This window comes from Lathyrus oleraceus, chromosome 3, assembly GCF_024323335.1.
Source record: "Lathyrus oleraceus cultivar Zhongwan6 chromosome 3, CAAS_Psat_ZW6_1.0, whole genome shotgun sequence".
NCBI classification, from domain to species: domain Eukaryota; kingdom Viridiplantae; phylum Streptophyta; class Magnoliopsida; order Fabales; family Fabaceae; genus Lathyrus; species Lathyrus oleraceus.
Genome location: NC_066581.1, coordinates 140000502 through 140024970, shown reverse-complemented (window position 1 = coordinate 140024970; position 24469 = coordinate 140000502).

The following is a 24469-nucleotide window of genomic DNA, read 5'->3' as shown; positions in this document are numbered from 1 at the left end:
CTTAGGTAGCACATTGAGAAAGGAACCTGTATCCACCAGAACATGGGATAGCACAGTGTCTTTGCACTCCACCGATATGTGCAAAGCCTTGTTATGATCACATCCAGCTGGCGTCAAGTCAGAATCAGTAAAATCCAACCCGTTGCTTGCATGAACATTTGCAACGATCCCTTCTAGTTGGTTCACTGAGATCTCCTAAGGCACATACGTAGCATTAAGGACCTCCAGAAGTGCCTCCCTGTGTGCCTCTGAACACAGCAGGAGTGAGAGAATAGATATCTTGGATGGCGTCTGAATCAACTGATCGACTACCTTGTAGTCACTTTTCTTTATGATTCTCAAGAGGTCGTCCACATATTTCGCGAAAGCAGGCTCAAAGCCAACATGTGGTGCAGAGGTACCCTCATTCACAACTTGCTTGCCTTTGGCCTTCGCCGCGGCGTCAGCACTATCAGATTGGGTAACTGGTGGTGAGAACAGTCTACCACTTCTGGTGAATCGCCCGATTCCACCAACATTGTCCACTGCGGGATCTTTTATTTCAACTTCAGGTTTAAATTTCTGATCCTGCACCTCTTCTATTTTCAGTGGCTGCTCCACTCTATGATCATGCGTGTACACACTCCCCCCGTAATGCCAAGGAATGACCCTTTCGCTGGTGAAAGTTAAAGGAGCAGGGGTCGTGATGGTCATAGTAGATTTATGTGGTCGCACTAGTGGTAGCGGTTGCGCTACTGGCACACTATTCTGAGTGGTCGGGTAGAAAATTGTGATAGTGGCAACGTGACAGTCATACTCAGAAATCTCATTCATTGAAATACAAACATTCGAAACACCGGAATCAAGTTCAACAAATACATCAGAATCAAACACAATGTTTGGAATATCAACAACAGCATCAGGAAAATTAATTACATCATTAGGAATTATAAAATCAACAGGAACAACATTCGTAAATTCTTCAACATCAACGACACCTTCAGAAAAGAGAGGATCAACATCTGCATGCTCAAACACCTCTTCAACAACCCCTTCAACAGACTTTTGGGCAGATAGGTCTTCAGCTCGGAGGATACCATCGTCAAGCAAGGCCTGGATACCCTGTTGCAGCCTCACACAACCCCCGCTCGGTGCAACACAACCCAAACAACCGCTCCCGCAACCAGGGAAAACATCTGCCTTTAGCAAGTATTCTTTAATTTCTAACAGCGGAGTCTTCAGTTTCAACACATCCTTGACTGATTTGACTTCTCCTTCAACCATGTTAACATTTTCTCCACCATGCTGCGGCATAGGACTGTTGACAATATTAGGAGCCAGCACAAAGTTAATGGCCTTTGAGTCAATAAGGTCCTGAACTACGTGCTTAAAAGATTTGCAGTTTTCAATAGTGTGGCTAGGTGCCCCAGAGTGGAAGTCACACCTAGCATTGGCGTCATAACCCACTAGAAGCCTGCCAATAGGAGGAGCCAAAGTGCGTAACTGCACAAGTTGCAATTGTTGAAGGTTGGGAAACAACTGGGCGTACGACATCGGAAGAGTGTCGAAACGCCTATTCATCATCCTTCGTCCCTGTTGGTAGGAAGGTATGTTACCTTGTTGTTGTTGGTACTGATTTTGTTGACGTTGGGGTTGTTGTTGTTGCACTGGTGCTGCAGCCGGAATGGTCACAGCTGCAACATAGGGTTGCTGATGGTAATTTTGAAAATTGTTCCTTCGGTTACCCCTACTTTGATAGGAAGACACGGAATTTGCATCCCCTTCTATCCTCTTTTGTCCTCCCATGAACGGCTTCTTCGACCCCGAGGATGATCCAACCCCACTTTGGATCTTACACGTCTTCACGTAGTTCTCCACCCTCTCACCGGTAGAGACCACATCAATAAAATTTGAGGCGTTGCAACCCACCAGATGCTCCAAATAAGACCCGGGCAGTATGTTCATAAACATGTTGGCCATCTATTTTTCCAACTTCGGAGGCTGAACACGGGAAGCCAACTCTCTCCAGCGTTGAGCATACTCTTTGAAGCACTCATTGCTCTTGAGAGACAGATTCTAGAGTTGAGTCTTGTCAGGTGCCATATCCGCATTGTACTGATACTACTTCACAAAAGCCTCAGCCAAGTCTCTCCAGCAGAGAATATGGGCTCTGTCTAGCCTCATATATCACTCCAAGGATGCCCCAACTAGGCTGTCCTGGAAGAAGTACATGGGAGTTTCTCATCATCGGAATACGCAATCATCTTGCGGAAGTAAGCTTGCACGTGAGTCTTCGGGCAAGAGTTTCCATTGTACTTATCAAAAACTGGAACTCTGAACTTTGGTGGAACTCTCACACTTGGGACCAACCCCAAGTCAGCAACATCCACACCAAGAGCATTCTTCCCTTCCATAGCTTTCAACCTCTCCTCCAATCTCCGAAACATAGGATCCACACCATGGCCCATGCCAAAGTCTTCATGAAGCAGGGTGAACTGATCCTCCTGATCATCATGGATGGGTTGTTGATCAGGGTTGACACGTGGGTTGGGATAGGCCCCTGTCCGTTGGGTCCATTAGTCTCTCCAGCTGGTGGATCAATCACAATCTCTGGTTGAGTAGTAGGGGGATTCCTTTGTATCAACAGTCTAAGCTCCTGCTGTCCCTGAGCCACTCCTTGGACCACGTCCATGAACTGATTCATGCGCACCCTCATCTCAGCGAGCTCTGCTTGTAGGCCTTCCATTGCTCTGTGTTGATTCCTTCGGGTACCATATCGGTGAATGCTTGAGTCAGCTATCCTGCTAGTGGAATACCAAACAAAATGAGAACACCACGGCAGTACCTGTTATGCAAGACCTGCTAATGGATATGCAAATGCAATGACATGTTTATCAATTCCAAAGGGTATTCTACCCCTTGATTCCAGTCTCACATCAGATAAACAGTGTAAGAAGATCGAGCCATGGATAAACTTCTAAGACCAAGATGCAATGAAGAAAAACCGTCATACAAATGAGTTCAAGGGGAAGGGCCTTAGCCAATAGTACATCAAAAGAGGATCTCCACAACAAGCCTGTGGATCATTACTACAAAGCAACAAAGAAACACAACAAGTAAAAAGAGGAACAAAAATCAGGAATCAACCTCCTGTATACAACCCATAAGGACTGCTCCTAACTTCAGCCAGCAGTGCCACCGTGTCAGGATGATCTGGAGATTCTGTCAAACGCCGGATAAGCAAATTCCTCTTGTGAATAATCCCATCCAGTTCTTTGATGTGCTCTATGTAATAATCCTCATCATCCTCCCCGAATACCTCTTCAAGTCTAGATTTCTTCAAACCCGCCAGCACTTTGAGTTCTTCAATCTGTTCTTGAGCCTTGTCGAGTTGATTTGTGATGTAACCATTGGTTGTACGGGCACACAGGAGCTCATTGTTCTTCTCCTTCAGCAGAGTCTTCAACTTCTCCATCTGACCAGTCAATTGGGCCATCATCTCCTCCTCTTTTGCCTTCCGAGAAGCTGAAAATGCATCCCATTGTTCTTGCCACCCAGCTAACTCACCACGGGCATCTATTAACTGCTGCTTGACTTGCCTCAACTCAGAACCGGATGACCCCAAGGCTTTGTCAGTTTTCTTGAAGAAGTTCACCTCCACAACCAATTTCTTTTCCGCTTCCTCTTGCAATCTGACAGCTTCCCCATTCTGATATTCTGCCTCATGGTATATATGCATAAAGTCTTGCAACTTCACACTCAACTCCGAGTTTTCAGTTTGAAGTTCCTTCATGGTATCCTTCAATTTGTCATACTCCTCTCGGCTCACCATTGTTGACTGCTCAGGAGTAGGTGGATACAAAGGTTCTTCAATAGGAAAGGGCAGACTAAACTCTTCGACTCTTCCCCGAAGCCAATCTTCATATTGAGGATAAGTCATGCAATCCCCCTTTCCAAGCACAATCCTTCCTCTCTTGATTACCTTGAGCCAGGCCTCAGTTGCCTTATGGGATACAGTCAGATCAAATGAAGAATGGAAAAACAAAGATTCTTCCACATCTTTTTCCAAAGGTGGAGGTTTTAAAGCATACCCAAACTGTCTGACTGCTAGAGAAGGATTATAGTTGATTCCTCCTCTTCTTCCTACCAACGGCACATTCAGGAAGTTCCCGCAATTGTGAATAATATCCGCCCGATGCAAGTTCCGGTCAGACCACCAAGAAATATCTTTAGCTCTTATCCCCATCAACCTCTTCGACCAACTCAATGAGTCCTTGAAATCAATGAACGCTCTCGACTTGGGTAGGTGAGAACTGGACCACTTATGAAACAAGGGTGCACAACAATTCACCAATCCTCCTTTTCTATTCTCATTCCTGTGATGCACTGAATGAAAGAAATCTCCCAGCAAGGTTGGCACTGGATTTCCCAACACGAAGAGGCGTATTGCGTCTACATCCACAAATTTTGCAACATTAGGGAACAGGACAATCCCGTATACACCAAGAGCCAACACAACATTGAAACACCTCCGATCACCATCTTCAAGCTTTTTCTTGGCTTCTCCCAATAAGAAACTCATATGAAAACCACTGACTCCTCCTTTCTGACACATATTAGACTCCAAGACTGATTTCCCCAAATATGTGGCTGAAGCAACCATGATGAAATCGGGCAGAAACTCGGAACTGTAGAATAGCAATTGCGACTTGATAGGAACTTTGAGAAAACTGGCAACCTCCTCCAAAGTAGGGACCAAGATATAATCTGGGAATTTAAAACACCTCAATGGAGGGTCATAGAACTGCAGCAATGTAAAGAGAGCATCGTGTTGATCTTTGGGGAGAACCGTAACGAAACTTAGAATCAACCCGTAATCCTTCCGGAATCTTTCTAGAGAATCATAATCCATTAACTTCATCAGTTGTTGAATGGGATCCAAACAAACCACAGGAAATTTGTAGGCGACATGTCTTTTCCTGCCAATATCCATCTTAGGAGAACCAGAAAACCCCGACTAGAATCAAGAAGAAGATATAAACCCCTGGAAATAGATAAACATGTGTTAAATGATGTGAATGCAAAATGATGTGATGCAATGCAGTGACATGGGAATCAGGATTGCTGTATCTGCTTGAACAACTGTCAGGTCGCACTGTCTGAAGAGAAAACCACTGAGGACATATAAGAGATCAAAGTTCTACTCCAACAAGAATACCAGAAAACCGGGTTGGTTGAAGGTTAAGGTTTCCTGAATTTAGCCCGCCCCTCACTGGTACGTTCTAAGAACAGAAGTTTGTCAGCTTCTAGCCCTTCAGTCGAGAATAATACGTTTACCGCTGAAGGTTTGGTATTATTACGAGACAAAAGACCTCCACTGACTCCCCTCAACAGGACATCCTAAAAGCAAGTTCCCAGCCTTGGGTCCTCGGATTGAGCAGCGAGAATGCGCCCACCAGAGCTAACATAATCGCGTCTCGGAGGAGTGCCTCGACGGAGTCCCCGGGAAATGGTCACCAGAGTCGACGATTTCTAAAGGAACATCCTGTCGTTACGGAACACCCATAGGACAGAATATATCCAAAAGAAACCTCATCTGGGTGTGGGTCTCATGAACGACTTAACGTAGCAACATGTTACGCAAGCCTCATGACTATCCACTCTAAAACCTGTGTGTACGCTCAAGCCTGGGTAGTAGGCTTATCTCTCATAGAACAACCCACCCCAACAAACAACCAACCCAACAGATCCTTCAGATACAACAATCATATGTACACAATGCAATAAGATAAAGCAGATAAATGCTGAAAGTAAATAACTTGTACAAAAGAATAAACACCCAACAAACAAGAAACTCACAAAAGCTAGGAGGGACTCGCATAGGGAAACCGAGTCCCCAGCAGAGTCGCCAGCTGTCGCAACGCGAACAACCGGCGAGAAAAAACAGAAGAGCCGCCACCGTTCGTTATTTATCCCAAAGGAGGGAAAGGAAACGATCGAAGAAAACTTGAAGAGAGGAAAAGACAAGGTCTCACAACCAAATCTAGGGTTTGGGAGTCGATTATGCGAAGGGAAGGTATTAGCACCCCTACGCATCTGTAGTACTCTACGGTATTCACTCTTGTTGTTCTAGTCTAAAGGGTGTAGGTATATCTAAGGTACTATCTGCTAAAAGAAAGTCAAAAGAAAATGACTCGCAAGGATGTCGCATCCACTGCCTACGTATCTCACCTGAGTCTGAGAATCAGAGTCTTCGTAGCTCGGCTACCTATGGGCGAAAGAGAAGTGTGCTCGATAAGACATCGCGTCTTATGCCTACGTATCTCATCTGGAATGAGAATCAGAGCAAAACGTAGTTCAGCTAACTATGGGAACAAGGGTCTCGATTGCAACTAGGGCAAGAGAAAGGGAAGGTCTCGATCGCAACGAGGGCGAGTGAAAAGAATCACAGCAAGGGCGAAAGCAAGCAAGGATTAGTTGTTAGTCGTCAGTCAAACTCGGCAAGACATCGCGTCTCGTGCCTACGTATCTCATCTGAACATGAGAATCAGAGCTGCCGTAGTTCGGCTAACTAGGGGTTAAGGATTTCCATCTGAACATGGACTTACAAAAGAGGACACCAGCTGTGTCAAAGGAAAGTGGGCAATGTGTTCAACGTCCTAGCAGTAGGTGTCGTAGCTCGCTGAATCGAGTCTTAGGCAGTTACCTCTTTGCAATAGAACGGACTGACATGCCACAAGATCAGAGACGTACAGAAGGTCTAAAAGTGGGAAAGCTCTTCCCTAGAGTTGTCATGCAATATGGACCTATGTGTTAGGATTTACAGAGGGGAACATCTACCTAATGTTAGCATGCAAAGAATAAGGGAATTCTACCTATGTTATCATACAAAGGGTTCTACCTAATGGGTGCTACCTAAACGGAACAAGAGTCGACGGACGGAGCAAGAAGAGGAGCCACGGATAAGGGTAGATGGCGATGCCTGAGGCGATCGACTTACAAGAGGATGGATGAATGCGTGCTGGTTCTGTTAAGTTTTAAAAACGATTACTCGACGTTGGATCGAGCTTTTGATCTTGTTTTGAAACGATTATCGGATGTTCGTTTTAATTCTTGTATTAACAGATGAATAAAGAATGAAAGAATAAATATTATACACTTTATGGGATAGGGGTACATTTGTTACGAATGGGGATGGTTCATGGCAATCAAACAATAAGAATATATGCCTCAATCATCATACAAGTAGGCAACAATTATCAATCAAGTCAGATAAGTAAACAGGTATATAATCAAATCAAAGAATCAAAGAATGAAACAACGGAGCATTAAACAAGGCATGAGATGTATGAACATGTTAAATAATCAAGCAATTGTAAGCATGGATGAAAGAAACAAGTATAACAGATAACAGATGAATCAGACAGATGAAAAGATGCACAAAAAGGGTCCACTTAAATAATTAAATCAAGAAATGAGGTAAGGATCAAATAAAATCAAGATAAAAGGCCTCTAATACATGGCCTATGAGATGAACAAGGGAGGATCAAAAGATCTCTTCAATTGCCATAAGCAATCCCTAAATCAAACATTGATGATAAAGAAGTCAACTGAAAATTCGAGCCAACTTAATAAGTATCAAATACATAGCAAATTAATCAGGAAAATTATGAAAAATTAAACTAAGTAAGGTGGGGTCAGGACATCATCATCCCCCAAAAAGATTTTAAAAATAATGAAAATTAGTACATGAATTAATTGAAATAAAACAGAAGTCAAACCAAAAGTCAATCAACAAAACTAGGTTAAAATTAAATCAAGAATAAATTGAAAATGTGAAATAAAAATCTAAGAAAAAGTCAGGTTGACCATGGGGCTGTGGTCAACCTCATCCCAAAAATCAGAAGCTGAAAATAATTTTAAGTTATAAAAATAAAATCAAGAATCAAATGTATGCTAAAATGGACCACTTAGAATGAATAATTAAAATAAAATATTAATACTAAATAAATGCGAAAATAAAAATTAAATAAAATTAAATAAGGCATCAAGCAATATGGAAAATATTTTTGAATATTTTTATGAACAAAGAAAACATTTTAAATTAATTAAAATCAAAACAAAAATAAATTGGGAATTAAAAAAGAACATGAAAAGGGAGGTGTATTAGCATTTTATGACTGAACTGGAAATAAGTGATATGCACTGATGGGCCATAAATGAGGGGTGTTAAAAGCAACTAGTGAAAGCCCATGATCCAAACCATAATTAAATCAGGGCGTGACATCTTAAAATGAACATTTTAATTAAAATAACCATGTGAACATAAATCAATCGGTCACTTTCATTTAAGTCACTAAGAGACAAAAACCAAAACGGACGAACAAGATTAAAACAGAAGCGATGGATCCAAGGGCTCTCAAGACAACACGCAGTCGTCTTCTTCCTTGAGCCAAACCCTAACCCTAATCATGCAAAAAACGCAGGAAATACAGCATGTTTCTTTCAACTTCAACACAAAAATACGAAAACTATAGTGCATAAAAAAAATGAAGCAAAGCCTAGATCTCAAGTACAAAATGCGATGATTAATGTGGTAACTTTTCTTAGGTGAAATGGTAGTTTATTCATGGAGAAAAGTTAACAGCAAGGTGTCAATATGAACACGGACATGAGCAAAAAAATCAACAACACAACTCAACACCATGAACAATGCCTCGTACTGAGGGCTTCAGAAGTAAGCATAAGTACATGATTAGCATTGTAAACGGTAATGAAACAAGCATAGATGTATCAATAAAATGGCTATGGAAATGGAGCAAGACATTTACCTAGTGGAAGTCTAGTCCACTGCTTCTTGATTGTGGAGAGACTAGAAGAAAATGATGTTTCCTTGGTGCTTCAAGAGCTTCACCTCGAGAACTTGCTGAGAAATAAAAGTTGACCTCTAATGAATCTTTCCCTTTCTTGCTCGAAAATCCACTTCCCTCCTTTCATGCTTAGGGTTTCTTGCTTTAAGTATTGTGGGTCAAATACTCCTTAATGGGCTCTAAAATAATTTGTTTATCCATGGGGTGAGCAAGTGATGAAAGTTAGTTGCATTTGGTGAGGTGTATTAGAAATCGGAAAGAGGGCACGTGAGGTGTTGAGGTCAGGGTTTTGTATGACAAAACCAATGTTTCTTATTTTGGCAAGGCTTCTAGGTGAATGGAGATATGATGTATAGCCAAATAAGGAAAACAAAACATTGGCCGTTTAGTCTTGCATTTGTGCAACATACATGGCTTGGTTTGGCAGCAAGCAAGAAATCAATTCAAGGTGGTGACTTTGTGGCAACATAACTTGATGAGGAAATCACAAATTGAGGAGATAATGCAAACAGTAGAGAGATAATATGGAGTATGGCATGTTTCATGTTGAGAATAGGTGGAAATAATGAGTGGAAGAAGATGAAAAAGGGACCACAAGCTCATGTCACACCATTGCAAGATTGGTTGGGCAAGTTAGGCATAAATGCTGGGCACAAAAATCAGGTCTAAGTGATGACTTTAAAGGTTAATATCTTGCAAATGAAACATCCTATGAATCTCATTCCAAAGGCATATGAAAGATGGCATATTGGAGAGTATCTTTGATGTTCAAAGTTAAAATAAATGGTGAGTAGAAGTAACATAAGAAGAGGCCTAAAGTTGAGCAAAACTGAAAAAATGCAACGCTGGCCAAGGTAACTTGAAATCTGCCTAGAAATTTCAAGTCATGGTACCGACTTTAAGTGAGTGTATCTCTCAAACCATGGATCCAAATGAGATGAATCCAAAGGGAAGTGAAAGAGGACATGACAAGGTATAATTGTTCTGAAGAAAATATTTTCAATTGGTGCCTTGAAGTGTCCTAAACGTTTGACAAAATTTAAAGATTTTTAGACTTAGAAATTTTTCTAAGTGTCCTAAATATATGCCTACTTTGACCAAGCATAACTTTCTCAATTTTGATCCAAATGGAGCAAACTTTATATTTATAGAAATCGTGGAACAAGAGGAACAACTTTCATGTTGGAGAAAGTTTCAAATGGAGCTTTTATCTTGATAGAAAATGGGCTTAAAGTGAGTGCAAAATCATAAAAAACTTGCCCAAATTGGAAAGTCAACCTTTTCCAAATTAAGTAACTTTTCCAATTCCTGATTAAATGACGAATCCATGATCCAACCTTGATAAAATTTCACATGTAGGCTCCCCTAGGCATGAATTTTGAGATTCCACTCTCAAAAAGTCAGGAGTTGACTTTTCTGCACCCACAGTTGACTTTTCCCAAACTGTCTGATTCCCGATTCCAGTGATCAATTGAAGCACTTCTGGCTCAAATTAAAAACTGATTTTTTGTATGTAGACCCTTGTGGATATATGGAGGGCCATGGAAAATAGTTTCACCCAAAGAATCAGAAATAAACTGATTTTATACCAAACCCTAATTTTAGGGCAAAATTGATCGGGAATTGATTGCACTACTTGCCAATGGATCTTTCTAAGATAATTGTGAGTCTTCCTAGGCCAAGATGCCTCTCCAATCATGACATGGATGAGCTCCTCTACTTCTAACCAAACATTTCCTGTTTTAGGTAGCCATGAAACCCTAATTTCCTGATTAAATCCAGATGAACACTATGATAGCTCTGAATCCTTCACTGATGAACTGAGGACCATAATACGATACTTGGAGCCCCCTGAGACCCTTGAGACTTGTATACTTAGAGAATGAAGTCCAATTATCAATCTTGCTTTATGTGGGCTCCTTCTGTTAAGGAGTGATCAATCAAAACCTTATTTCCAAGTCACTAATGCAGTATGCAATGAGTATGACCTAGTATGATGCCAATGAAGTGTGAAACATAATCCCATGCTTCCAGTAAAAATTGTAGGGTAAATTTTGGGGTATTACAATAAACAACCCCCTTACCTAGATCTTTGACATTTTTATTCGTTTTTGATTTGAAAAACTTCTTACTTGGCTTTTGTTAGCTTTTTAGCCTTTCCTTTGGACAAATAAAAGTGCGGTGGTGACTCGAATTGTATGTTGACTTTTGGTTCAGTCAATAAACCTAAAGGTAACGAAAACCAGCTACAATGGGTGCATGGCCATGTGTTAGGCCCAAAATAATCATTACAAAACACTCTAATTCATGCACAAATGCTACTGATGTCATAACATTGTTCCATGCAAAGTTAAATGGAGTTTGAGTTCAAAAGTTGCCAAAACAAGCCATGTAAAGTATCCATGCGTAAATCCTCCAATTCTTGTCCAAATGAAGTGATCTTGGATGATTTAGAAAGGTGACATCAAGGGGAACAACTTTTATGTTGAACACTTTTCCATTTGGAGCTTGGATCATGATAAATATTTAGGTAGAAGTTGTAGAAATTAAACATGGTTGAAAATTTTCTAAGTACAAAGTCAAATGGCCACTTCTTCCATCTTGAATAACTTTCTCTATGAGCTTCAAATGGAAATGGTTCCTTCATAAAAGTTGTATCTCTTTAAAACCTCTTAAATTTGGTCACAAATTTGCCCTCATTTGGATTTGGCATAAGGAAGTTATAGATTTTAGAAGTTAAGGAAAATTTCTCGTTCAAAGGTAATGGCCCAAAATGACCTATAATGTTTCCTCTTGGCACATTCCCTTGAAAGTTGAATTTGGAATTTTTCAAAGAACAAAAGTTGGAGAATACATCTTTAAATTGATCATGAAACTTGTATGGCCTTCATATCATACAAGTTGAGCAAGTTATAGTCTTTGTAAGTTGACCTTCTAACTAGGGCAGAAACAAAATGACCTATAATCATTCACCATAAAAAATGACTTTTAGAGCTAAACTAGATCTTGATTCCAACATGAAATTTGTTTGGAATGTCATAAATATTAACTGTGCTCTTGGGTTCAATATCATATGACAAAAGTTGTAGGAGATAGGGTCTAGGGAACCCTAGTTTTGACTAGTTGACTTTCTCTGGTCAACCTCCTTGAACCAACTCGCAAACTTGAATTTCTCTTGATTTTTGGGAATCTTGGAGAATAATATATGCATAATATGATGTATAATGGAGTATACCTTGATATCTTTGACCAATTGATGAAGAAACTTGCTGAGGAAGTCACACAAGATACCTAGATGAATTAGGGCTTCCAAGGCAAACAAGCTTCACATTCTGGATGAACTTTTGATCAAAATGACAAATAAAGAACATGGGGATCCATATATGATGCATTAAGGGTCTCAAACCCTAGATATGAGCTTGATGAGGCACAGGTGGATGCACACACTATCTGCAAAAGAAATAAAGCTACACATAAACATATTTTTAGTATTTTGGTTAGTAAACAAAATAAAATAAAGTATGATACAATCAAAAGTGCTTGGTGATCTCTCCAAATGCAAATCCAATGAATGAGGGGTAAGGAGGATGTCAAGGTGTGATCCCAAAGCCAATTCAAATGATGAAATATCATGAGGGATCTTAGGGTCAATATTGGTGTCTTACACTTCTCCATCAAGAAATTAGCAGGTAGACCAAGAATACCTACTTTAGCCACAAGATTAGCATCAATCTCCCCTTTTTCCAAATACACAACCTCTCCAATGACATGAGACCTAGGCATATCTTCTAAACCACTAAACGCTATATGATCTGATATAGGCGAGCCTATGAATTTGAATACTCCTCCAAAGTAGGTGCAAACTGATAATCAAGGAAAGTGAAACACTTATATGTTGAATCATAGAACTGGACCAAGGTGTTTAGAAATCCATCTTCTACATCAGTATTCAACACAGTCATAAGTTTTCCATACCGGTCTTTGAAATCAGAAGGACAAGCCACCAAATGTCCTAGCTTCCTTAACTCTTTCAATTCAGGACGTTTGAAGCGGAATTGAAGGGTGTTTCTCCTTCTAGAGTCCATACTTAAATTACCTGCGATGTTTGCAAATAAAGTTCCTAAGTTCCTTACAAACCATGTGAAAAAGAGAAGTTTACGGTGACAACCATCCCATAGGGTATGTTCTATAGCTTTGGATGTCTCAAACAATAACCGGGTTCTTAAAAAGTTCCCAGAGTCGTAAATCCATCTTTCGGATATTACCGGTTTAACGACTTGCTCGTTGACCAATAGTATTCTCAAGAGTATCTCGTCTGAGTGTAATATCGTGTATCAACCAGACCAGACCTACGCCGGAAAGGTCACCACACTACATCCTAAAAGGCCAAGATGGGTTAAAGTGTTCTAAGGTCTCTCAGAATCTCAGACTCCCAACTTGAAAATAATAACGCCATTATGACTACTCGGAACACATTAGTACCTCCAAAGGGGTCTCATCTGAGCGGGGTTCTCATATCAACCTTACAAGGCCTAACTCCACTAAGGTAAACATGACTATACCACCATCCTAGCTTAAGTACACTCAATTTCGGGTAAGGGACTTATCTCACCACACACAGATTACCAAGCACCACAAAAAATAGCAAACAAAAAGCAATAACATAAATACAGATAAATAAGTTAGGCTTAACCCACTTAAAGATTATTCCCCAACAGAGTCGCCAACTGTCACGGTGAGAAATTTTTTAGATTAAGCTATTGATTAACTTAACTCAAAAAAGCAAGAGTCACCACCAAACTTTATTGTTTCCAAAGGGAATGGGAAAACGGTCAAACAAAACCCACAAAAAGGTAAAACAAAAGAGGAATTTGGATATAGGGGTTGGTTATGCAAGGGAAAGGTATTAGCACCCCTCACATCTATGGTACTCCATAGGAACCACTTGCAAATCTGTGTTTATAGAAAAAGTTGGGTTGTTTGTTGATTGATTTTAATTTGAAAAAAACATTTTTTCGTATTCGAGTGGAAAACTCAACTTACTAGCCACAAGTATGAGGAAATGAGAATTTGCATCATCATGATAAGGAGAACTTTTACTTGGACTTTCTCACAAGCATATCTCGACATTCAAGTGGAAAATATCAATAATTTCTCAACATATTATAGAAGTATATTGGTTTTCATCACTACAAGAATATACTAATATCCAATATCTTCAACAAAAAAGGCTCTTAAAGGAAAGTGCACAAAGGCACAAAAAGAAGTTTGATGAGGTTTGTCTTTTTTATAAGTTTGAAAAAAAAGCGTTTAAGTATGCTTAATTGTTTTAGCATTTATTTGAGAAAAAGATTTTATGGATCACTTGACAAAGTCTAGGTTTATTAAAAAAAGGTGTGAAGTTTGAAAACAATAAGTTTTAAAGTAGGGAGAAGTTTTGAAAATTGAAGAAGTGGGAAGGAGAAGAAGAGACTATCCTTAAGCGTAAAGTAAATGACATGAAATAAAAGGTCTCATTGTAAGGTAGCCCAAGAGAAAGCCTTTGTGTGTGCAAGTGTATTAACCACACGATGGAGAGGGCGTTTGAAATTGGTCAAAACAAGAATTCCTTTCCGTTTGGATTGAGCCATAAGATGGAAAAAGCACACAAGTAGATGAATATCAAAATATCCAGATAAACATGAAAGTCACAAAGCCACAAAGAAACATCCAAGTCTTGAATTGAAGATCAAAGTGTCCAGGGGGATGACAAGGAAGGGAAAGTAATAAGTCCTAAGGTCCAAAATAATCCTCAAGCAAGGGATAGTAACATCAAGTCCAAAAGATCAGATTAAAGTTTTTTAGGGTTTTGGCTATTTTATCATGTTTTTATTCTTTTGAAATAAGAAAGCAATAAAAGAATAAAGTAAAGGTCGTGAATGTAAATGACATAAATGTAAAGAGCATAAATGTAAAGTTAGGTGTTAGATATAGCAAGTTAGTGATCATGAGGCAAGAAATGAATGTGGAAATCAATTAAATGCAAAAATGATTTTAAAAATTATGTAAAAAATATATGTGATGCGAAATATTTTTAGAGATTTTGTATAAAAATTTTTTGAGTCAAATTGAATTAAAAATGAGTGAGAAATTAAATGGAAAAGAAAAGAAATAAAAGAAAAGAAAAAGAATAAAGAATTAGGGGGCCAACGGTCAAGAGGTTTGAAAAAACACGTTGGCACAATGTGATTGGTTGAATTTGAATCTTGGCACCAAAATGCATGTTGTTCAACTTCTTTTTCAACCTTGAGTTCAATTTCTGCAAATCATGAGCTCGTGTTTTTAGCAACACCCAAGTATGGAGTTAACTTCACAACACATCATCATTCATGTCTCTTTGCTACAGAGTCATTGATTGGCTCTGATCAAAGAGAATTTGCTCAAGAACATGAAGAACCTTAGTTATTCAAAGTAAAGTTAAATGATGAATAAGAAGAATAAATTCAAAGTAGTTAAGGGATTTTGATCAGTGAATCACGACGAACAAACTGGTTACTTGTTTGCTCATAAATTTAACTCGTACCTTCCTTTTCTATTAAAGCTTTAGAGGTTAACGATGGTGGATCTGGAAGTCAGGTTCCAATGAGTTTCAAGCCACAACAATGCTTCAGTTAGCTCCAGAAGCTGCCGATGAGTGATTCTGGGCAAAGATTCAAAGCTAAAAGAGCTTGAATCGAAGAAATGGTTAACTGGTTTTTTGGCTATCCAAACTTATAAATGAAGTAAAATTCTTCCTCTATTTATAGGAAATGAATTAAGGTCATGGTACATGTGAAATGGAGACACATTCGTGTGAATTAGGTCAGAATTTGATGTTTTCTAAGCGTGTAAGAGTGAGGGTGAAATACGTGAATTGGCAATTGAAACCAATCATTTTATGTTTGTTCAGATGAATTCTAGGTCCTCAAATGAGTTTCACATATGGAAGTAGTCCCAAATTGAAAATGACATGAAATTCGTGACCTGAAACATGCACAAGAAGCAAAGTCCATGGTACCATGTTAGAGCTTAGGCCAAATGAAATTCACTCGTGCGTTTTGAGATATTATTTATGCCAAATTATATCCTCATGGTGAAGAATAAAATTAAAAAAAATTAAATCAAATAGATGCTTGAGTTTAAAATGGTATGGATGGAAAGTTGGGGTCGTTAACTGAAATTCTAGGTCAGTCATTAGGTCGACCAGGTCTTGAGCCTACTTTTGTGCACACATGGGCATATTGTCAAATTCCAAAATTGATAGGCTTAGACGCAAAATAGATGTTTGACCCTTGAAGAAAAGTTATAGAGGAGTTCAAATGTGACATTTGGCTCAAAGTAGATTCCAAAAATGTTGAGAAATGAGAGAGTTATGGTGTTTGGATCAAGTGACATGCCATACTTGATTTTAGGTCAACCACACATGTGCCAACTTGTGATTTCTTTGTCATTTCTTGCATACAAAGGCCCAATGATGACCAATTGTATACCAAATGAAGGAAACTTGATTGTCCCTTGAAGAATCTTGATAATTTCTTGAAAATTGGATGGAGATGGCATGGAAATAAACACATGAACCATACTTGAATCAACTTTGAAAACATGCACCAAATTTGAACTCCTCTTGATCAAATGATGTTGAATGAAGCTTGACATGAAATATGACCTAAGATTATAGGTCATTCCTAGAAGTAAAATCTCTTGTGCACCACTTGTTGACCAAACTCTGACCTTGGGAGTCAAAACCCTAATTTAGAAACCAAGCTTGATCCTTTGATTGCAATTCCTTACCTTGTACATTAAGAAAAAGGAAACAACACGTGTTTTTGTATTTTAAATAAGGTAGCAAACTAAGAATGCAAGCAAGAAAAAAGGTAAAAAGGAAACACAAAGGGTGCTTGATGATCTCCCTCAAAGGAAACCCAAAGGGGTGAAGGTTAAGAGGATACCATGCTTGTGATCTTGGTTGAAATTCAAATGATATGATAGGTGGAATCTTAGGGGTAAAATTAGGGTATGACAACTACCTGGGTGAAAGGTCCAGTCATAGTCCCGAGTATTAGGCCTAAGTTGTAATCGTTTGTAATTCATGAATACTCATATTCCAATCCTAAAACATACTCAAACCAATCAAACTTGTGTTTCTTCCCTTGCGCAACTTCGAAAACTTTTTCAAAAACGAGTACACTTTATCTATATCGAAGTGAAAAAACAAAGGCTTCAACCTCCAAGAGCAAGCAATAAGTGTTAGTTGAGTAGGGCCTAAGACGGGGGGGGGGGGGGGGGTGAATTAGGATCTTTGAACATTTTTTCCGGTTTATGAAAAAATATGTTCTTTCTTTTCTGGTAATGTTAAGCGATGAACGGTAAAGTGCGGAAATATAAAGAACATGAAGAAATATCCTGGTTCCCCTCACAGATCGAGAGTACTCCAGTCCCCTTTCAACATGAAAGAGATTTCACTATCTGTTATGACTTGTACACGACAGACACAATCACCAAGAACAACCTCTTGTGATTCACCAAGTTGATATGAGAACAATCCTCTCAAACTCAACTCTTTTGCTTCCAACAATCCTGGACAACAAAGTGTTTACAAAACACACAATATTATTTTTCAACAATTCTAAAAATAAGATATGGATTACAATAATGGATTGAATGTAAAGTTTGTAGTATAATGATCACTCAAAGTGATATATCAATTTGCTTGATCTTCTCTTCCAATGAAAATAATTCACAACACAAAGATATTAGATTGCTCAAGAATTTTCTGTTTTGAATGATATGAAAATATGCAGAAAAATATTGAATGAAGATTTAAAACAATAAGTGTGAATTCTGAAAATTCTAAGAGAATGATTGGAATAGGTGTAATTTGAATTTGAAAGATCATGAATTTATATGCACATAACACCTCAAATGAAACATGGTAATGTTCTGAAAGAATCATGAACAATTCTCAAAGATGAAATGAAAAGATTCCATGAAATGGTGCATGAAGTTCATTTATAGCACCTTGTGCATCACTATCGAAAAGAGAAAACTCATTACTAACCTCATCTTCTTCATCATCGGAATCGTGCGAGGCCATTAATTCTAGATTTGCACATTCGTCGCTTTCTGATTCAGATGAAAAACATATCTCATTATGTTCCCATGCAACATATGCCTTCTTGAAATCCTTCTTGCCTCTAAAGCCACCTTTCTTTGAGAGTTTCGGACAATCTGACTTTATGTGACCTTGCTTTCCACATTCATAACATGTGACTTCTTGCGTAGATGTGGAAGCCTACCTTTTCCTGAAATATTTATTTCTTTTTGCATCAAAGGGTTTGTCATTTTTACTAAAAAACTTACCAAGCCTTTTCACAAGGAGCATGAAATTTTCATCTTCCTCCGATACGCCATCATTTCTATCTTCCTTTGAATCTACTTTTAAAGCAATTCCTTTGGATTTCTTCTCTTGATTTTCATGCTTTTCGAGTCTTCCAAGTTCAAGTTCATGTTCTTGGAGTTTTCCAAATAATGATGCGGACGTCATAGTGGAAAGACTTTTCTTCTCCGATATGGCCATTACTTTTGGTTGCCATTCTTTAGTCAAAGATCTAAGCACTTTAAGGTTGAGATCATCATTTGTGAAGGTCTTTCAAGGAGCGATTAAGTGATTCGTTAAGTGAACAAATCTTTTCTGTAAAGCAACGATGGATTCTCTGGGCTGCATTTTGAATATTTCGTATTCTTGACTCAATGTATTTAATCTAGATCTTTTGACTTCAGTGGTTCCTTCGTGAGTCTCCACCTAGGTATCCCATATTTCTTTCGTAGATTTGCATTGAGATATGCGGAAGAACTCGTCCATACTTAATGCACTTTGAAGAATGTTGATGGCCTTCTTCTCATTAAGTATTTTCTTCTTATCGTCTTCATCATACGAACTTTTGATCTTTGGGGTGCCAACACCATTTATCACACTTGTTGGATTATGCAGACCATTTTCAACGATTTCCCAGATACCATCTCCTTGTGCTTCTAAATGTGCTTTCATGCAGATTTTCCAGAAATCGAAATATTCTCCAGAAAATAGAGGTGGTTTGTTGCTACTACCTCCATCTTTAAAAACCGGTTTTGCGCTTGCCGAAGCCATTGTCTGGATCAGTGGAGCAAGTTACCAAAACCTGCTTTGATGCCAATTGTTAGTTGAGTAGCGCCTAAGAGGGGGGTGAATTAGGATCTTTGAACACTTTTTTCGGTTTATGAAAAACTTTGTTCTTTCTTTTCTGGTTATGTTAAGCAATGAACTGTAAAGTGCGGAAAGATAAAGAACACGAAGAAATATCTTGGTTCCCCTCACAGATCGAGAGTACTCCATTCCCCTTTCAATATGAAAGAGATTTCACTATCTGTTATGACTTGTACACGACAGACACAATCACCAAGAACAACCTCTTGTGATTCACCAAGTTGATATGAGAACAATTCTCCCAAACTCAACTCTCTTGCTTCCAACAATCCTGGACAACAAAGTGTTTACAAAACACACAATATTATTTTTCAACAATTCTAAAAATAAGATATGGATTACAACAATGGATTGAATGTAAAGTTTATAGTATAATGATCACTCAAAGTGATATATCAATTTTCTTGATCTTCTCTTCTAATGAAAATAATTCACAACAAAAAGATATTAGATTGCTCAAGAATTTTCTGATTTGAATGATATGAAAATATGCAGAAAAATCTTGAATGAAGATTTAAAACAATAAGTGTGAATTCTGAAAATTCTAAGAGATTGATTGGAAGAGGTGAAATTTGAATTTGAAAGATCATGAATTTATATGCACATAACACCTCAAATGAAACATGGTAATGTTCTGAAAGAATCATGAACAATTCTCAAAGATGAAATGAAAAGATTCCATGAAATGGTGCATGAAGAGGTGTATGAACAACAACTGATTTTTCAGAAACGCACAGTGGTAGATCGATTTACATAATGCGTAAATCGATTACCCTGTTGCAATGTTTAAAAATTTTCAAAATCTTTCAGTGGTAAATTGATCTCTCTAAGAGGTAAATCGACTTACCTAGTTAAAAAACTTAAAATTTCTTTTTTGGAAAAGTAATGCTCCATTGGTAAATCAATTTCCTTAAGTGGTAAATTGATTTACCTAAGTGAAAAAATTAATTTTTGCTTTTAAAAAATATGTAAGATTCAGTGGTAAATCGATTTCCCTTATTAGTAAATCGATTTACCCAGTTTGAAATTGAGAAAAATGATTCTAAGACATTTTCCATGCACTATGAAAAGTTATGCAATAGCCATATGAATACTTGAGCATCTAAGACTTTAGTGAAGGTAAGTATTCTCATTATACCTTCTTGAAATCAAAAGCTTAACTTCTTGAATCAAGATGCTTTATCATAGAATAAAATCTTTGCCTTCTTGTTGCTTGGAGTTTTGTCTTCATAAAAAACATTCATCATAGAGAAGCTTGACTTCACATTCTCCCCCTTTTTGATGATGACAAATAATCCTCTTTGATGCGTGCAATTTCCGGAAACGAAAATTTCTCCCCCTGAGATGTATAACTCCCCCTAAATTTGAGAAGCTTATGATCATGTTGACTTGATCATCTTGAAGGAGATTTGTATCATTTGTACCTTAGGAAATTCACAAGCATACAAGCATAATTCACAACACCTTTCTCCCCCTTTGACATTTTCAAAAAGAAGGGAAAGATGGGTGAAAGATAATCACATGACAAATATAAAATAGAATATACAACATAACTTGTAAAACACATTCAAGAGGTTAGAAAGCACAAAAAGAGAAAAGTTTCAGGGGTAAATCTATTTACACATGGGTAAATTGATTTACCTAGTTCAAAATATGCCAAACACGAAAAAACAATGCTACTGTTTTATGGGTAAATCGATTTACAGCATGGGTAAATTGATTTACTCAGTGCCAAATATACCAAATACAAAAACCAGTGCTACTATTTTATGTGTAAATCGATTTACATCATGAGTAAATCGATTTACTCAGTGAAAAAAGCTAAAAAACACATATTTTTAGCAAAGATTCATGCAAGAGACACCCAATGAATCATGTAAAAGAAAGGAGTAGAAGTGGAGATCCATGAAATAAATTGCAAATGTAAATAGATGAGTTGGAAATGTATGTGCACCTTTGATTATTGATATGTTTTTGCCAAATTATATGTCACATTCATATAGAATCCCAAGTTCCCTTCGAATTTTGTAAAATGGTTCTCGCGCCAAAGGTTTTGTGAAGATGTCGGCAAGTTGATTATGAGTATCCACAAATGTGACATCGACATCTCCTTGAAGCACGTGGTCATGAAGAAAGTGATGTCGAATGTTAATATGTTTGTTTCTTGAGTGCATGATCGGATTCTTTGTAATGTTTATCGCACTTGTGTTGTCACAACAAAGAGGAATGCATCCAAGATCGAGTCCGTGGTCACGAAGTTGTTGCTTAAGCCAAAGTATTTGAGCGCAAAAGCTACCTGCGGCTATGTATTCTGCTTCGGCAGTGCTTAGAGAAACACATGCTTGTTTCTTGTAAGCCCACGAAACTAATGCATTTCCAAGGATGTGACATGTACCACTAGTACTTTTCGATCAGTTTTACATCTTGCATAGTCGGCGTCAGAATAACCAACTAAATTGCAAATACTACCTTTAGGATACCATAGGCCGACATTTGTTGTTCCCTTGAGATATTTCATGATTCTCTTAACAGCGGTGAGATGTGATTCTTTTGGATTGGCTTGAAACCGAGCACAAAGACACACACTGAACATAATATCAAGACGACTTGCCGTCAAATAAAGTAAGGAACCAATCATACCTCGATACTTTGTTAAATCAATCGAAACACCTGCTTCATCTTGATCAACATAAGATCTGGATCCCATCGGAGTAGACATTGCCTTGCAACTATCCATGTCAAATCTTTTTAATAACTCTTTGCAGTACTTTGATTGGTTGATAAAGATGCCATCCTTTAGTTGCTTAATTTAAAGTCCAAGAAAATAATTCATTTTACCCATCATGGACATCTCGAATTCTCCTTGCATCATTGATGAAAATTCTTCACACATGTCTTTGTTTGTTGAGCCGAATATGATGTCGTCAACGTAGAATTGAACCAATAAAGTGTTACCTTTAGTTTTCTTAATAAACAGGCTTTTGTCAATTTTACCTTTTTCAAATCCCTTTTCACAAAGAAAGTTGCTGATACGATCATACCATACTCCAGGTGCTTGCTTTAGGCCATAAAGAGCTTTCCTCAACTTGAAAACATGTGAAGGATTTTTGAAGTCTTCAAAGCCTGGGGGTTGTTTGACATAGACTTCTTCATTGATGTAGCGATTCAAGAATGCGCTCTTGACATCGATTTGAAATAATTGAAAATTTAATGAACATGCATAAGCAAATAATAAACGAATAGCTTCTAACATTGCAACCAGAGCGAATGTTTCTTCAAAGTTAATGCCTTCCTCTTGATTGTATCCTTCGGCCACCAATCTAGCTTTGTTTCAAACAATTATACCATTCTCATCAAGCTTGTTCTTAAATACCCATCTGGTACCTATGATGTGTTTGTCACTTGGCATAGGGACAAGTTCCCAAACTTGATTCCTTTCGAATTGGTTTAACTCTTCTTGCATAGCAATCATCCATTGGTCGTCACCTAAGGCTTCACCAACTTTGGAAGGTTCAATTTGTGAGACAAAAGCCATATTTAAGCATGCATCTTTGAGATTTAATCTTGTTGCAACGCCTTGGCTAATATCACCAATGACTTTATCAATTGGATGATCCCGATGAGTCCTCCACTCCTTAGGTAGATCATTATCATTTGTTTTTTTGCTCATCTTGATGTTTTGGTTGATCACCATTGTTTCCACTTGAAGTATCTATTTGAGGAACTTCTACAATATCATCATCATCATCATCACACAAAACAATATCCTCCTTGGAGGGGTTAGATTCATTGAAAGTAACATGCATAGATTCTTCAATTTTTTAAAGTTCTTTTATTATATATTCTAAAAGCTTTACTCGTAAGATAGTATCCAAGAAATATACCTTCGTCGGACTTCTCGTCGAACTTACCTAAATTGTCTTTGTCATTGTTGAGAACAAAGCATTTGCACCCAAAAATGTGAAAGTAAGATATGTTTGGTTTCCTTCCTTTGAAGAGTTCATAGGGAGTCTTTTTCAGGATAGGTCTAATGATAATTCTATTACTTACATAGCATGCCGTGCTTACCGCATCTGCCTTAAAATACTTTGGAAGATTTGAGTCGCTTAGCATCGTTCGTGTAAGTTCCACAAGTGACCTATTCTTTCTCTCCACCACTCCATTTTGTTGAGGAGTCCTTGGTGCCGAGAAGTTATGAAAGATTCCATGTTCTTCGTAAAACTCTTCGATGGGGGCATTTTGGAATTCTCCACCATGGTCGCTTCTTATGGAGGCAATAGTTAGCGATTTCTCATTTTAGACTTGCTTCGCATATTTCTTGAATGCCTTGAATGCATCATTTTTCTGCACTAAGAAGAAAGTCCAAGTGTATCTAGAGAAATCATCAACAATAACTAAAGCATATACATTACCTCCTAAGCTTCTTGTTTTTGATGGCCCAAATAAGTCCATATGCAACAATTGTAGTAGCCTTGTAGTGGACACCACATTCTTTGATATGAAAGTTGATTTGGTTTGTTTCCCTTTTTGACATGCATCACAAAGTCTATCTTTGACGAATTTTATCTTAGGCAAACCATTAACAAGATCATGCTTTATAAGTTTATTCAAATGTTCCATATGAATATGTGCGAATATTTTATGCCACAACCATGACTCATTATTGTTTACCATAAGACATTTTACCTTCAAAGATAAATCATCAAGGGAAATCATAAAAATATTATTAATTCTTGTACCTTTGAGTTTTACCTCATGAGAGACTTCATCTTCAATCAAGCATTCATCTTTGATGAACTTGATTTTGAAGCCCTTGTCGCAAAGTTGGCTAATGCTTAGAAGATTATGCTTTAGTCCTTCGACATAAAGGACATCTTCAATGGATGTGAAAGGTGGTACTCCAACTTTTCCTATGCCAAGAATTCTCCCTTTGTTTTTATCACCATATGTGACATAACCCTTGGCCTTCAATGCTAGATTTGAAAATTTGTTTATGTCTCCCGTCATATGCTTGGAACACCCACTATTAAGATACCAAAGATTTGATGTGGTTTTCAAGCATTCCTACAAAAAAAAGTTACGTTTTGTTAGGTACCCAAATTGCTTTGGGTCCTTTATAATTAGTGCCTTTCTTTACCCATACGTAATTCCCACTTGCTACGCTAAAGTTTCTAACATAGCATGCATTAGGTGTATGGCCAATTATTCCGCAATAAAAACAAGTAGGTTCAAAATTGCTTCTATATCTAGGAACATAAGATTTCTTTTAAGAAAATCTTTTTCTTTTGGGATAATGATGAACATTTTTTTCCTTGTTCACTTTCTCTTTGGTTGGTTGGTCATTAGCCTTAACAAAGAC